At 36.8% G+C, this 16,344-nt stretch overlaps 1 protein-coding gene across 5 annotated transcripts in view; it reads left to right on the top strand.

Annotated features, from left to right (window-relative positions):
• Nucleotides 1-16,344, top strand: part of PPP2R5E (protein phosphatase 2 regulatory subunit B'epsilon) — an 80,626-nt gene that overhangs the window by 9,312 nt on the left and 54,970 nt on the right. Inside the window, exon 1 of one of the 5 annotated variants that reach the window (XM_074820943.1) lies at nt 13,985-14,122. The exons of 3 other annotated variants lie outside the window; for them this stretch is intronic. The gene's annotated coding sequence lies outside the window, so the exon portion shown is untranslated. Of the gene's footprint in view, nt 1-13,984; nt 14,127-16,344 lie in introns of those variants that run through there. One more of the 5 variants, XM_074820942.1, reaches the window with a different exon arrangement.

Genomic DNA, 16,344 nt, shown 5'->3' with positions numbered 1-16,344 from the left:
TTTTATAGAGCTACATTTGTAGAGAATGGGCATGTGTAGAAATGCTGACTTGAAGTTAAGATCATAGTAAAAGAATACTCCCTTATCTTAACAGTGTCTTAGTGAGACTGCAGTTGGTGAGAAATTCTGTCAGCTTAGCCCTGATCTTCTAATGTTTCCATTCAGTTGTCTTTATTTCTAAGTCTCTTTAGGTCTGACAATTTTTCTGTAGCTGTGGTGGTGGTATTTTGTTTGTTGGTTGTGTGGTTTTGTTTTGTTTTGTTTTTTCATTTTAACCCAAAGCCTTTACTGTAATGATTTTACTTCTGGAATTTCTTAGTCTGCCTGCTGGAAATGTTAAGTGATGGTCATCCCCACCTCTTCCTTTTCTTTTTTTTTGTATTTATTTTTAAAGTGGAGTAACTTGTATTCACTGTTTAAAATGTATTTCTGTACTCATCACAAGATTTAGTCTAAAATCTTGAAAATTTTCTGTAGGAATGTTTAGACTTTACCATCATCAGAAACTTCTGTTTTCAGTCTGTGCAGTATGTCTCTATAATATGTTTCCCAGTATTATTTATTTCTCTAATAATATTACAATTTTCTTTCTGTGTCCAAGTGTAACCCTATAGGTCTGTAATAGAACCTCCTGTTTCTGTAATAAGTACCTCCTTTATATTCCTTTCCCAAAGTACCTTTGACAAATGTAAGTTATGGTTTAGCCATGCAATTATTTCTATATAGTATATATGATTGTTGAAGTATAGTGTTGCCTTTATAATTGATTACGATATGGAGCTTTACAGTAGTGAAAGGTACATTTTCTATCTCTGGAATCATGCGCGTATTTATAAAATCTGTGTGTATATTAAATGTGTATAATACATACCTGTGTATATATATATTTAATGTCATACATGACGTTTAGCTTTTGAGCTTATTTTCTGTTCTGTTTTTAAAATTCAGTACTTATAATGGGATACTACTTCTGTTCCTTGGTAAAGCTTTATAGTAAGTAAGCAGTCCCTTCCTGTTCATCAGTTGTAAGCTACTGCCTCCTGAAAAAAGAGCACTTTCATTTATGCTTTCTGGGGAGTGGGAGGAGGACAGAAAACTATTTTTAGATTCAGGGTAACTTCCCTTCACCTACAGTATTTTCATTCAAGTTATTACTGTTTCTTTGGCTCAATCAGGCAAAAATCCTTAGAAGTAACAGACAAGAGGAGTCACAGTGAGTTTTGGTAGGGTTGGGCATTTTTGGATTAGTGGTGGGACCATGTAATCTTGGTAACTGTCTAATTCACAAATATCAGGAAATGGGCACACATTACTTCATAAAAAGTTAAGGAAAATGAATTATAAAATACTAGAATCTTTCAGAAGGATATGTCAGGGCTTATCTTAGTTTGAAACCTCGCTGGTTCGAAGTGTCAGTCTTTGTTGCAGGTGCAGTTACATGAGGGTTTTTTCTGTTTGGCAAAGCTTCTTTGAGAAGTTCCCAAGCATACACCACAGTGCACTGCCTCGCTTCTGTGCTGAGGCAAGCGTCTGTGGGGCCACAATGTAAACCAGATAGTTAAAAACATTTTGCCTCATCCTAATTTTAGTGATGTGCTTGATCCTGTGTTCTCTCAAATAGTTAATCCAGCAGAACTGAAATGGTGAAGTTATACATAGGGTTGATAGCTTGTGTGTGTGTGGTTTTCTGCTTAAAAAAAAATGTAGAAAAAATTGCGACAGCTACAGTCTGAGGATCTTTATCAAGCGTTTTCAAAAGATAAGGCAGCTGTTCAAAGAACTGGTGTAAAATACTTCTGTGCCCTTAGTTGTTGCACTGGATTGAAAAAATTGTCTGTTTTGAGCAAAGTCTTGAAGTCAAACTACAGGGGAATCAGTTTTGATCAGGAGTAATAATGATTTACAATAATAGAAGGTTTTTCATCAGTAGGTTTTTCTAATCAGTAGTGACGTGTGTATAATTTTTAAAATGCGTAAATTCTTAGATTTGTTTAATATAGCAATGTATTTTTTTCAATCTCCTGTAGGAAGTTTATTTTTCAGTCACAGTATGTCTGATATTAACTGTTATATCAAGTTGTATTGCTGGAAAACAAAGTGTAATATAATTTTATTTTAAAACACTAACATGATGTTTTCATTAATACATTTTTATAAAAAGGATCATTATTTTGCGTTTATGCCTTTTATTAATTTTTACTACTATTTTTTTCCTTTTCAATCTGTATGACAGGTTCTTACCTGTGGGGTTTTCCTTGCATGTAAAGTGCATGGTCCTTCCCCTACCATCTGCAAGAGTTGGGAACAGAGAAAAAACACAATATAACAGAGTTGGTGTACCTGGTTAAATGGGCAGAATGTGAGAAAGTGAAAGGGATCCTTTCTGGGTAGCTTCATAAAAGAAGAAATAGAACAGCAGATTGCTGTAAAGTCTGAACATCATTGGACGTACTGCTTGCTCTTCTGTAACAGTAGCTTGTTGTGTTCCCTGACCTGAAGAGCTTGTTTTAATAACTTAATGTTGGACTTCACAACTGACCAAGTTACAAGAGAAGTGGAGGCAAGCAGTTATTCTGATTATAAAGGTTTGTGCATAATTAGGGGTGGGTTTTTTTGAAGAATTTTATGAAGTCAAAAAGATGTATCTGTTGAAAAACATCAGTTGCAGGCTTAGCCTTCCTTACTTGATGGGTGTTTTGCAGAAGCTAAAGTAAATCATCAGTGGTATGTCAGGGATGATGAATAAATGCAGATAATTGTGTGTACCTACTGTTAAAAGTATTAATTTTAACATTTGACCCCCCAGTTGGAGATAATGGTTAAGTACTTGGATACAGTTATTTTTATTCAGAAAAATCAGAAGAATAAGGTTGAGTTGAAATTATATGTTGTCTGGAGAACTACTGTACTGTCAGATTTTGATTAAAACAATGAAATAAATGTAAGTTGCATAGTTATCAATTTTATGCTTTTCATTGTGAATAGTGACTAGGTGTAAATGTAGTTGGTGTAATGGGAGGGAAGCATTTCTTTAGGTATGCTTTTATCATAAGGCTAAGAAGATCTGCCATAAGAATTGTTGTTCTCAAGGGGTTTCTAACTCTTTTTGAGGAACACTAGAAAAAATGTTTAGTGTCATTAAGAAGAAGTAACTGTGGTTTGTGTTGGATGTGGTCTGTAGTTTTCTGTGGGATTCCTGGAAGATTTTCAGGAAGTTTTAGGGATACATTGTGTGAGATCTCTTTATTTTTTCACCATGATTGTGATATTTACCTGATCTGAGCTGGCCTTTTGTTTGGGATTTCTGTGCCTTGTTTGCAGTGTCATGAGTTTAATTTAACATTTTCCTGACTTTCTTGGCTTCTTTTTTGTGTGTGCTTGTACCAAACTTGGATTTTCAAGTTCTAAAATCCAGGTGACAGTAAATTTATTTGTTGCTTTCAAGGTTTTGAATATATTTTCATATGGATTACGTTGGAAAACTACTGCAAGTTAAATTTCTCATATTACAAATTGATATTGGGGATAGTCAAAAACTGAGGAAAGGATGATTCCAGATTTTAGAGGAATTAAATATTATTTTTCTTTCATGTTACCCAGTAGGATGTAATGTGAATGCATAAACTTCTGTTAGTTTTTAAGTTTAGCTCACATATTCTCCACTTTCACATTCCCACAGCGGGGCATAGATGTTGTATGCAGTCTCTTTATAAATAAGAAAGTGTATTTAGTAAGTGTTTTCTGACTTCACAGAAAGTTAACTGTTCAAAACTGTTTATGGAGACTATGTTTCCCCACAAAAGTGCAAAAGATGGTGATTACAGTTGAGACAGTACTTGAATCTCTGTGGAGAACATAACTTACTTGTTGAATATTGTCAGTGTTACCAAGGGAGAGTATATTTGGCAGCTTGTTATCTTTGGTGTTTTCAAATAACATTTTTGGGATAGCTTTTTGAAGAAGTTGAGGTGATACTGTGTTACTAGTTATCTTGGTTCTCCTTCACTTTTCCTTTATTCCACCCAGCCCATACTTCTTTCTTCTTTGCTTGTTCTTTATCACTGCCTTCCTTACTCCCACTTTTTACTTCTTCCTATGATCTGACAGATACAATTCACTTATTTTTCCACAAGAGGGTGATAAAACTCACTCTTACATGTAAAAACAAGCACTCCGGGTGGGGTGGATTGCAGAGGTTTTTGAAAATCTCAATATAATAAAATCAGCTATGTTTACAAAGAAAAAAAAAATCTGTTCATCTTCTTAAGCTCAATTGGTGTATTACAGTGGTTGCTTGTCTGCACTTCTGGAGACAAGACTAGACCTGTCACGATGGAGATCCACCCTGTGAAGAGCATGCCAGCTCCATCCTGCCTCTGCAGTAATCAGACCTTACTGCAAGACAGTCTTCCCTTTCTGTTATTCATGCAATAATTTTCCTTGTCCTTTGTCCTCCATGCACTCTCTTGGTTTTTTTTTAAGTTGTGTGTTTGGTTTTTTTTTTCCTCCTCCCCCCATCCTGCTTATTATTAGAAGAAACGGAACCTTCCCCACCAATGCTAGGAAACTGCAGTGGTTGAAATTTCTACTCGTCTTTAAAAAGTGCAAAAAGGGTGAAAAGGCAAGGCAAAGAGAGAGAGGAAAAAATAGCCACCACTGTGATTTGCCTCTAATAGAGGATCTTAGTAGAAATCTGTATCTGCTTTTGGCAAAACCTAGACCTTAACAGGTATTTACTCAAGATTAAAAGCCACTCTAGCTTCTCTTTTTAGGACTAGAAAGAATGATGGAGAGAAGTGGTTATTAGTCCTTCAGAGAAGAGTAGCTTCAGAATTATCTGTCTTAAGTGATGGAGATTGTGGCTAAAGTTCTGGCACCTGGCTTTGTCTCTTGGAAAAGCAATGCAATTGTCTCAGGGTATCTTGGATGGCAAAGGTACAGGAGCAGCCTGTGAGGTATGTGGGGGAGGGTTGGGATGCAGGACTTTTTAGATGCACTTCGAGGAAGAGACAGTGTATCAGCGTGGTTGTTAGCATATATTTTGGATGCCATAATTTAAAAAAAAGTGTCTATTGCTGTAAACTGCTTTAAAATATCATTTGAGCTGCCAGATTAAATCTGGTTAGCCACAAGTAAAAAGAACTGCAGCAAGTCCCTTAATATTAGAGAAATGAGCAAATGGGATCTATGTTGTGGGTTAGGCATAAGCTAGGCAGTGAAAAGGCTCCTGGAAAAATTTTAGACATTTCATTGCAGTGAGTCAAAAAGAGTCTTAGCAAGGAAGGAGAAAGGAACAAAATGTTTGAGGTTATGTTTACCCCATCCTTCTATTAACTGTGAAATTTCAGGTGACGGAGTGAAATTTCTCACTCTTCCTTAATTTCAGGAAGAACAAACAAATTCCCCAAATAACCAAAAAGATGCAGTCTTTTAAGAAAAAGACAACCACAGAGTCAGTGATCTTGTCAGAGTATCTCAATATTTTGTCTCCCTCTAATAGTAGGAAATTGCAAAGGCAGAAGAAATGTGTTGAATTTCCCAGGACAAGTCTGTTCCTCTTCCTGTTCTTTCAGTGTCCTGTTGTCCCTAAACTACCCCATCCATAATGCACACAGTCAAGTTCAACAAACAGCGTTTGGAGCACCTTGCTTCATGGGCAAGAAGGGCCAAGTTGAAGGTTTGGTTCAAGTATCTCTAAATCTCAGGTGGGACAGATTCTTCCAACTAACACACTTGAGGGGGACAACCTCACCCCAAAGCAGCCCTTCTGCAAAAATAAAAACAAGCCCCACAAAACTCAAATCATTCTTAGAATTTCTGTATATGCTTCTGAGCTGTTTCTGAGAGAGTTGAAGGGAATTGGAGAGATTCTATTTTATATTAGCAAGGTAAAAGTATTTTTCTTAACGGTTTCAGGATTTTCTCCTAATGAAAGATGCCATGATACCTAGAAAGAGAAGTGGCTAGAAGCAGGTTTTGAAGTATCTCTAAGCAAGTTTCTTTTATTTCCTGCTTGGTAAGGAACAGTCATTCCTGTTGCAGAAACTTTCTCAGGCAAGGATTTTGCAGGGAGGAGGACTGGCATGCCTTTCAGAAGAGATCCTGAGGTGACCTCCTTTGACATGAGTGCATCGTTGGTCTCCCCTTGTTTTGCACAGTTGATCCTAGCATGAACAGGCATTGCACTACTGCAAAAATTCATTTGAGAGCCAGCGTCTTCAAAGTTACTTCACTTGTGAAATGTGCCAAAACTTCATGGTCAATAAAAAGTAAATGGCTTGGAAGTGAACATATTTTCATGTTTATTTGTTTTTGGATAAGCACTACGCTGCTGGATTAAAAAACTCTGATATTTCAAATATAACGGAAGAGCTCTACAACAACACGTAATATACAATAGTAAAGCACAGACTGTTTTTTCATTACAGCTGGTCTTTTCAGATAAAGCTTTCAGTACTTGACAATGTTTTTGCTCATGTAGTTTTAAATGTCTTGAGTGAGAGGACCTACCTTGTGTCCAGAGCTGTAGCAAAGATGGTTGAATAGAGTGCCCACCCGTTTGTGTTTCCTTTCAGGAGGGGAGGCAGATGGGTGAAAGGGAAGTAATTCAGACTTCCCCCCCCCATTCCTAGATTCAGTGGCTAGATAGTCAGTGCCTTCCCCTCTTTTGAGCTCATGCCCCATTTGTGATTAATGCAGTTTTTCTGCATTGTTGTTTCCCAGGTTTCTTGTCCATATTGAATATCTATATTTGGGATTATTTTTCCCAAATGTATTAGTTGGTCTTTTTCCAAACTGAATTTCACTTTCTTTTCTGGCCATGTAAGGAATTTGCTTGGGTTCCTTTGTATTATTCCTGACTTTACTGCTACTTAATGTTCCCTATTTAATATCCTCAGAAGATGTTATCTATATGCTATTTTAATCATATAGATCATTAAGGAAGTTAATAATGTCTGGACTAAATTGATTCTTACATCTCACTGGCATTTCTTTCTAGTTGGATACTTGGAGATTTTTATCCTTTTATTTCTAGACTTTTCGGCAGTACTGTGTTTCTCAGCCTCTCCTATCCAAAAAAACTGGAATCAGTTTTAAACATTGGACTTTTGGGGAAAGCAGAAGTGTGATTCATGCTGGAATAGAGTAAACTTTGTAAATCCAATCACAGCTGAAATTGAAGCTCTGTTATAATCGTTGCGTATATATCTCCACATTGATTTCAATATGCTGTCTTTGTACTTTAATTTGTACAGTAGTAGTTCTTAAATGATAAATTATTAAGTAAATATTTTCCTAGTGGAATGTGCTTTCTATTTTTGTCTGTCATCTTGAGAACAGAATGTGATTCCTTTCTGTAGGGTCAGCTATTTGAAATACTTGCCTGTGTTTGTTCTAACTGCATAATCTATAATCCTCAATATGTCTTTAATCCACTTTATCTCCTACTGAACTGTATCTTTGGAATAGGGAAGAATATAGTGTGAGAGATAGAATCTAAGGGTATAAAGATTGGGAAGATTAAATATATTTCTGAAGTCACTATTGATAGATTTTGGCAAATAACATAGAAAAAATGACTATGAAATCAGATACTACTCATATTGTCATTCCTATGGAATGAACAAATAAGTAACAAAGAAGTTTTACAGTATTTCGTATCTGGAAATATGATAGAATTAAAGATGGAATTTGCCACCTGTTTAATCTTAAACATCTCCTACAGTGTTAAGGGAAAGGAATTGATTTATTTTTCTTTTGATTCTTTATGGTTATTGTGTGAAGTCGAACTTAAAAATGTTTACTTTTGTGTGCATGACTAAGGTGGAAGCCAGAATGCCTGTATTTTAGCACTGACCACTTGAGATTGAGTGGATGCATTAACCTGAATCAAATTTAGCTGTGGGTTCAAGGAGGAGGGTGCGTGTGCATGCACACGTGTGTTTAGAACTCTGTTCTTGAAAGAATGAGTGCGTCCTGGTGTTGGTTAGTAGTGTTTTGGACAATTTGGTATGCTGGTTTTGTTAAGGATTGCACAAAGAGCTTCTGGTGTGATTGCTTCATTAGAATAATGGGGAGAAAAACTTGAAAAAAAATTGTCTCTAGCCTACATGTATTAATAGGCAAAATATAATGCATTAACAGTATTATTGGTGCTGTTGGGGGGTGTCTATTTTGATGGACTTGATAAACTGTGCATTTTTCAAGTAGGAGAATAGGGAAGACAATCAACTATCAAAATTTCAGAAGATTGTTTTTAATTACCTCAAAATAAGCTTTATTTAAAACCACTATTTTTGTGTGTAAATTTCAGGTAGAGTATTTTATTAGGTGAGTATTGAAGTGTTAGATGTAAATACTGCTGAATTTTTTTTCCCACGTGTTGATGTTGCTTTTGTATGTTTTAGTAACTGACAGCAATTGAAGATCGTTAAATAAGTCAAGTTGTCAAAGGTCAGGTTTCTGTGTTTGTCTAATACTAAGGCATTAGGTATCATTTGTCAGAGGACAATGGATTTCTCATTTCGCCTAGTGACAAATAATCTGATCTTAAAAGGTCTCTGGGTTTGGGGGTGGGAATAATGATCATGTTAAATGGCAAACTTGCACAGCACAGTTTTTCGTTAATGAAGCCACACTACATAGCAGGCCTGGGTTCCACCACCACCAGCACTTGGGTTTTTTTAAGTAGTTGGTGTTAAACAAATATTCCTGTTTTCGTCTTTTAGAAGATCAGCAATGTTAAGTAAATCTGGCTCATCAGTCCTGATGTTTGTTGTTCTTGCAAATGGTTAGGAACATGCATAACACTGCAAACCCCACATTCTTATAACACTAAACAGAAGGAAAAAGTTGCGGAATTTCAGCATTCTATAGCTGTAAAACTTCTGAGAATCCCACAGGGAGATGTAAATTGGAGGGGAGCTCATTTGCTTGGGTAGAGATTTCCTTTATAGAAAAAAAAGACACCATGTAAAGCAGCATGTCCTTGTCTGCTACTTGCCCTTAAAACTGATTCCATCTAATCCATTCCCTGGAAGGGATGGGAACCTGCTAACAGGGCAGCAAGTGATTCTGAATGCCGAAATACCGATTTTGCACCTGCATATGCCATTGCGATAGCATCCATGTGGCTGTAGGGAGGGAGGGGCTGCATTTTATTTTTTCCAGTAAGGAACTAAGTGGGAATTTGCATTTTTTCCTTTTAGACAACGAGAAGTTTTCTACCAGCTTCATTGCTTAAATTCATATTGTGCTTTCTGTGCTGCCATACCATTTTCAGTAAAAGAGCAGTTGCATGGAGACAAAGAGGCTGCTGATTTAAGTCTCAATAGAGAAGTCTGTTAGGCTTCAACTGTGGGAGGATACTAAATGTAGCTAAGAGGTTGGCAGATGCTACCTGGACCAAACTACTTGAAAATATTAAGCAGCTGTTTAGTAGGTTTGCCTAAAAACCATTTAATGACTGGAAAAATTGCTGGGAAAAATATGACAGAGTTTTGGTTTAAAAATGTACTTATTGCCTGGAAGTAATTTGCTGTTTGTGTTGAATAAAAAAAAAAAGCAGAGGTCAGCTACAAACATTTTGCTAATGTTGATGTGAGGGGAGCAAAATACAACCCTAAGCCCCTCTTTCTCTTCCCACCTGTCTTACAATTTTTTTGGTAAATTATGTCAGTTTATGCAACATTTTGGCTTTCATTTTCAAAGGGAGTAATACTGTTTCTGATTATGTAAGTTAAGCCGAAAGCTGTGGAGTGTTGTCTTCTGAAGTTTTCAGAAAGCTCAGTGTATCCACTTCTATTAATGTTTTTCTAAGCTGTAACACTGTGAAGATATACCTAAAGGGTTTATTTTGCGCTGCAGCCTTGAAGAGCACCATAAGGAGGCCAGAAGCAAGGTGGTGGGACTGGCCCTGAATTTCTGCTGGGTGCATGCAGAGCTCTGTGTACGGCCCAAGAGGGGAAGCTTCCTTCATCTCTGCTTTCCTCATCCCTGCACTGGCCTCCTCTGCAGGTTGGATAGTCCTGGGAGCTGCCCTGGCTTCTCGCCTTGTTGCCAAGCCAGAGTGTAAACGCTCTTTAGCCATACCATTTCAGCCCTGTGAGACATGGTGTGGGATGCATAACATGAGCTACCCCAGCACTTTTTGTTTTTCCTTTTGGCAGGTGGAGAGGGGAGATAAAGTAGTTGTGTGAAGCTGTTGTGCTGCATGACTAAACATAGAGAAAAGGCCTAAGGAAGCCATTGCTCAGGACCAGAGTAGTTAATTTAAGCAGGGAGTATGAACTTCTAATTCATTTCTAAGTGTGGTTCCCTTTATGACCTGTTCCATGGGGAGAGCTGATTACAGGATCTCTGTGCTGGGTCATTAAATAGTTAACATCAGTGGAGATATTTATGCTTTAGAAGCTGGTATTTGCACACGTGTGGGTATAAGCATTTCCAGTAGAACACATTTGATACTTAACCTGGAAAAAAGTCAAAGAGGTGATTAGTGTTTTGTACCTTTGGAATAGGTTTAATTTTGTGTGCCTAAAGCTTCTAGCAGGTGCTGTAGAAACTAGGGAAAGAAATTATCTTTTCAGCATGTCCCACCCATATTTCACATTGAGCCACAAAATAATATTCAAATGAACAAGAATCTCTTTGATTAAATCTAAATGGAAAATGTGGTTTTCCATGGCCCAGTTATTCCAGAAGTGATTATTTTATTGTAGGCAAATTTAACTAAAACCTAGGAGATTTCTGCAAAATTATCTGAAAGCAAAAATATTGTTCTCTTTTAAAGTGAGGCAAAGAAATAGCAAGAGTTTTTTCACAGAGTCTGTGTTGATCTCGGCTACTAGTTCTGCTTCTGATAGAAAGGGGTTTTCAGTTTTCATAAATGTCATTTGCTTACTAATTTGTTTGTTACTATACAGTAATGTGACTAAAATTTCTGTACAGTTTCATAAATCTTCAGTTTTTCTTGTAGAATTTCTAAAAATTTCTTTCTGAAAGTGTACTTTTGCCCATGTGAAGTGGTTGCTTTAGAACTTCTCTAGTAGTCCCTTGCTGTTTGTCAGGGGTGGTTTTTGTGCCCGGGATCAGCTTTTTGCTTTGTTCATGAATACCAACCCAAGTTTGGCAGAGTTCTGAGACGGCGGAAGATTATTTTGTGTGTAACAGCTAGATAGGGTTATCATAATTAAGAATGATCAGGCATTTAGCATCTATCATTAACTAGAGTGTGCGTGTGTCATCATCACAGAGCAAATGAGGATGATTTGTTTCCTCTTAGGTGTGACAGAGGCATCAGTGTTACTTCTCTCTGGGGCACTGGTAAGATCAATACTAGGATGCATCATGGGGTTTGGGACTTGGCGCACTTGAAGCTGTAGGAGAATGAGAGAGATGTGACCCATTAAATGATCGAAGACCCAAAGAAAATGCCTTATGCAATACAATTTGGAAAAAAAAAAGTCTGTGTGAATAGTTTATCACAAAGTTTGAGAGTAGATATGGTCAGTCTTACAGGGAGAAAATACTGGTCAAATACAAGAAGAGCTAATGCTGTTAGCTAAAGCCAGAAATTAGGCATGCGTTTTTAATAATAAGGAAAAATATGAGCTGGCAGGAACACTTAAAGTGATGTTAGATTCTCTGTCTGTGTGCTTCCAAATCAAGAGTCATGACTTTCAGAAGAGTTGTATTTTATTTGAACACAAGTTACTGGACTTAATTCATGGAGGATTGCTACATTAGGAAATCTTAGGGACTGTTTCATTTAGGTTAGGCTATCTGCTCTGGTAGCCCTTTCCAGCTTTCAGTTTCCTAAATCTGCAGCTGTAAGGCACCCAGCTTTACCCATTTCAGAAGCTTTGAAAGTCTGTGGAAAAGTCACTAAGGGATTTGAGAAGAAAAATGAGGCATTCATGGGTTAGACAAGTTAGATTTTTCCATGGAGAAATTAGACCTTGTTGTTTCCTCTGCTCTGTAGATCTTGGGTTGTTAGTTGTTCAAAACTGCTTGCTCCTTTTGCTGCTCAGCCTGAGACACTGGGTCATGATTTACAGAGTGGATGATGACTCAAAGTGCAAGTGAACTTGGTGGGAACTAGTCCTGAATACTACACAATGCTAAGTAAACATTCAGAAAAATCAGGATGTTTCAACTTGGGCATGGAAAATTAATGAATGCCTTTTAATCTGAATCTTTTTATTTCTCAGTGTTCTTTTAAATTAATAACTCGTGAGTAATACAGCATAAAAATGTCAGTCTTTAAAAATGTTATTCTTGTTTGGTTTGAGAAAAACAAGAGACAAAAATTAAATATGACATTATACAAACTCTTTAAGATTTGCTGCTTTTATTACAGCTAAGTAACTGAAAGATCGCTCTAATCTTATTTTAATAGAAACAAATTTGATAGAATTCCTTTTGTCTTTCTTTTGAAAAATGACGGATTGTCACAAATATATTTCAATCGTCTTGATTAAAAGTAACAATGCAGGCTGTGAAATTCAGGTATGATCCAGGCTGGAGCCCTGTCGCATCATTGGCTAATCCCGAGTGTGAAGTCCCTTCCTTCTCAGTAAGATTTTTTTTTTTTAAAGTAATAAAACTTTCAAATAAATTATTATGTTTTTGAGTTCATTATTAGAATTCATTTTTACATTACGCAAAATTAATTTTTCTTCCTAAGAGTGGTGTGTTGTGTAGTATTTACTGAAATTCATAATTTATTTAGTTGCTTCATCAGATCAATTTCTTCTCATTAGCACATTTTAGGAAGCCTCGCCAGGTTAAAGTAGGGCTGTAGATTTAAAATAGTTTGAAACTGTGATCCTGCTTAAGCTCTTCTATTTTTTCACTTCCTTCTGCCTGCCCTGAGCACAACTATCTTTCCATGCCCTTTCTCCTCACTTTCTTTACTGCTGAGAAGAACACCAGTACCACATGCATTTGTATCTTCATTATCAGCTGAAAACAGTTCAGTGGCAAAAGCCTTGAATGTTCACTTGGTATTCCTTTCTTTGGGTTAAAATCTTAGGAAATATGGAACAACTTCTCCCAGTACTGTGAAGTAATATTTTTACAGCACCAAAAAGTTCATCTGTGTGGACTTCTGCTATGTTTATTCCACTAATTTTGTGGTGTAACATGCAGTAATTTATTGTGATGTGTTACTTGTCCTTACACTAACTTTTGCCCTTCTTAGGCATTTGCCTTCCCATTTCCAAATATATGTCTTAAAAATAGTCAAGCAGATCATTGATGGTGGAAGAGAAGGCTGCCCTTACAGAAATGAGTGAAACCTCAGGGATGCTGATGATGTGATTTAAAAAAAACCCCAACAACACCCCCACCCCCACCCCCCCCCCTGAGGTTTCATGGCTGTTCTATACAAACCCCTTAAAACTCGCTTTTGGATTATTTTTAAAAGTGAATTTGGGGAAATGAAACACAATTATGTTGATGAATCCAAAATTTGTGGAGACTTGATATATACTTAAATACAGGTAGTGAACTGCTGAAATGAAAGCTGTTCAGTGTATCTTGAAAAATGATTATGCTCTCATTCTCTGAAAATAAAGGATTGTAATTTGAGCCTGCCTTTTTAAAAGAAGAGTTTCCTGCAATGTTGTTTCAAGGTAGGGTTTGAAAAAGGAAGTAATTTGTAAACTGTTGAAACACAGTTAAGTGTCAAAGCAACCGAAGAATAAAATTACTCAAAATAAATAGTTGCTCTTATTTTGAAAGCATGTCAAAGTGGAGGAGCCTTCTTTATGCATAGTTCCCATTGGCTGCACAAAACCCTTGTTTCTGTGGCTAATGATAGGAATATTAATAATATAATTCATGCCTTGTCATATTTTGCTGCTTAATCATCTTGTTTGGCACTCCCCCGGCCGTGTTGTGTGCGGCCATAATTCAGGAATGAAAGCTCACTCGGGCACTGGTATTACAGTCCAGTAATCAAAGAGGCTGGGATTATGCAGATAATGAAAGGACTGGCCAGCGTGTGTTTACCCATGAAAACTGGAGTGAAGTTAGAGACAGTAAACAGCCGGGGAGCTGCCTTCCGTGCCGGACCATGGCTGTCGCTCCTACGTCACGGCTGCTTTAAAGATCCAGGGTTGGTAAGCAGAAACCGAGAGCGCTCTCGGGTTCAGAAACATGTGTCAGCAGTATTACTTGAAGTTTCCACTGAGAAAAACTTACAAGCCTTTAGTACTGTCGTCTTTTGTATGCTGTTGCTGCTGTCAAGAGTAGTATTTCAAGGAGGTTGCTAACACCCTGTCAGAAAATACTTGATTTATAAACAGTTTCCTGGACCTTAACATAGAGTAGAAAGATAGAGGGGCTATAGCATGAATCTGAATGCAAAAAAAATAGAAAACCAGTTTTGGTTTTTTTAACAAGTACAATTTTAAATTCTAAATCTCACATTTTCTCAGAGGCTAGCACTGAACCTTGTGAATTGCTTGTGATTCAAAGTGTTGCTATCTTTGGATAACTTTGCATTTAAATTTCGGAGTAGAAAGCAATTGCTTGGCTCCATACTGAAGGTGGTTGTATTCAGGGGGCACTGTAATGAATAAAATGATGAGAGGATAAAAGGAAGTGTCTAAAACAAATGAAGGGGAAAAATGAGTTTAGTTGGGTTTTGTTTGGTTGGTGTTTTTTTGATTTTAAAACTCAAGAAGCCCTTTCCCTTTCTTGGTTTTTAAATGGTGTCTCATCTTTAGGGTAGTGTAGGTTCTTCCAAGATACCCATGATTTTTTGTGGTTTCCATGCTCTTGTCAATGCATGAATAACAAATAATAGAATGGGTGGGGAGGAAGTTGATTGTAATTTGCCTTAAAAGCGTGAATGTTTTGACCTCAACGATTGGCAGTTTGAAAAGAATGATTTGCTGTGCTGTTTGTGTGAGTGTTGGGTTGTTTAGTGTTAATCACCAGCCAGTTATGAATATAATTCACTCGTTAGACAAGTGAATTAGACTGTAGGCTAGTGTTGGACTTTTAAACATACCTTCAGTAAGCACTCAGGTTAAAAGGAGGAATGGATGTTCTTTAGAGTCCTACCTTGATGGAAAGAAGCAGTATTTATCTTGTGGATGTAATGAAGGTAAGATTTTTCAAGTAGTAGAGGTCTGAAAAAATTAAAAAACTTTTATTTTTTTTATTACAGTTTCTTACGTACTTAAAGGATGGCTTTCCTGAGGTACTATTTTGAGTGACTACTGATTGTAACATTTTCATGCATAATCAAAGGATAAGGTGTTGGTGGTTTTTTGCTGTTATTTTGTTGTTGTTTTCTGTTCTTTTGCTTTTTCTAATTGTTTATGTTTCAGGTTCTGAGTTTTGTATAGGATGCTTTTTGGTTTGGTTTGTAACTTGAGGCAGCCTTCTTAAGAAGTTGTAAACTTTCATTGACAGGTATCATTTAAAAATATTCTGTCTACGTATGCTGTAAGCAGTAGACGAAGAGGAGAGCTGATCTTTATTTTTTTAAATGATACTTTTATTTGGCTTGTATTTACAGATGTATGATGAGCTTTATGAGACAGTGAGTGGAAATTAGTTCAACTTGTAACCTGATCCTATATTCAGAATTCTCCTAGCCTTGAGAGCCCTAAGATCTGATAAAGTCTCCACGTTGTAACAGTTTTTCCTGCATTTCAGAATTAAAACTGGTTTTGTCTTATTCAGAAACAAGTCCAATTTGATTGTTTTAGCACTTTGCCTGATTAAGGATTGCCGAATCAGGTCCACTGTTTGAAAGGTGGGCATGTTAAGGGAGGTGTGTGTTGTCTGCGTTACTCTGGCTAGTGTGTTAGGTGGTAGGTTACATTAACAAGGCAAGGGCTGATCTCTGTGTCGAAGGATGTTAAGAGGGACTATATTTGTATTTTAATTCAACAGAGAGTTTGCAGTCTATTTTATTTTTTGCACATCTCTTTATTGAAGTTAAGACAAGTTTTGAAGTTGTCATTGAACATGCCAGGGCCTGAGTTGGTTCTCCTCCAGTTGGAGGTAGAGAATTAGATGCAGAATAAAGGTAAAATTGGCTTTTAAAAACAAGTTAGAATTTCAGTTTTCCAAGTTTTTATGTGAAAGTTATAAATCCAGGAGCTTTTGTACCAGTCATGTGTTCTTAAGTATTTCTATAGGAAAAATATACTGTGTTTCTCTTTGGTTTAAGAAAGGACACAGGCATTACTTATTAGGCATAGATGCTTAATTTCAAAATACCAGTCCAGTGGGAATTTTGTACACTTCCTGTTAGCCAGCGTATTCCACCCCTTGGACATTCTGAAAACGTCAGGAGTTTCAATTATTAAAATACATACG

The sequence above is a fragment of the Strix aluco genome, chromosome 4, assembly GCF_031877795.1.
Source record: "Strix aluco isolate bStrAlu1 chromosome 4, bStrAlu1.hap1, whole genome shotgun sequence".
Lineage (NCBI taxonomy): Eukaryota > Metazoa > Chordata > Aves > Strigiformes > Strigidae > Strix > Strix aluco.
Note: the sequence above shows the minus strand (reverse complement) of the source record. Positions and strands in the feature narration are given on the sequence as shown.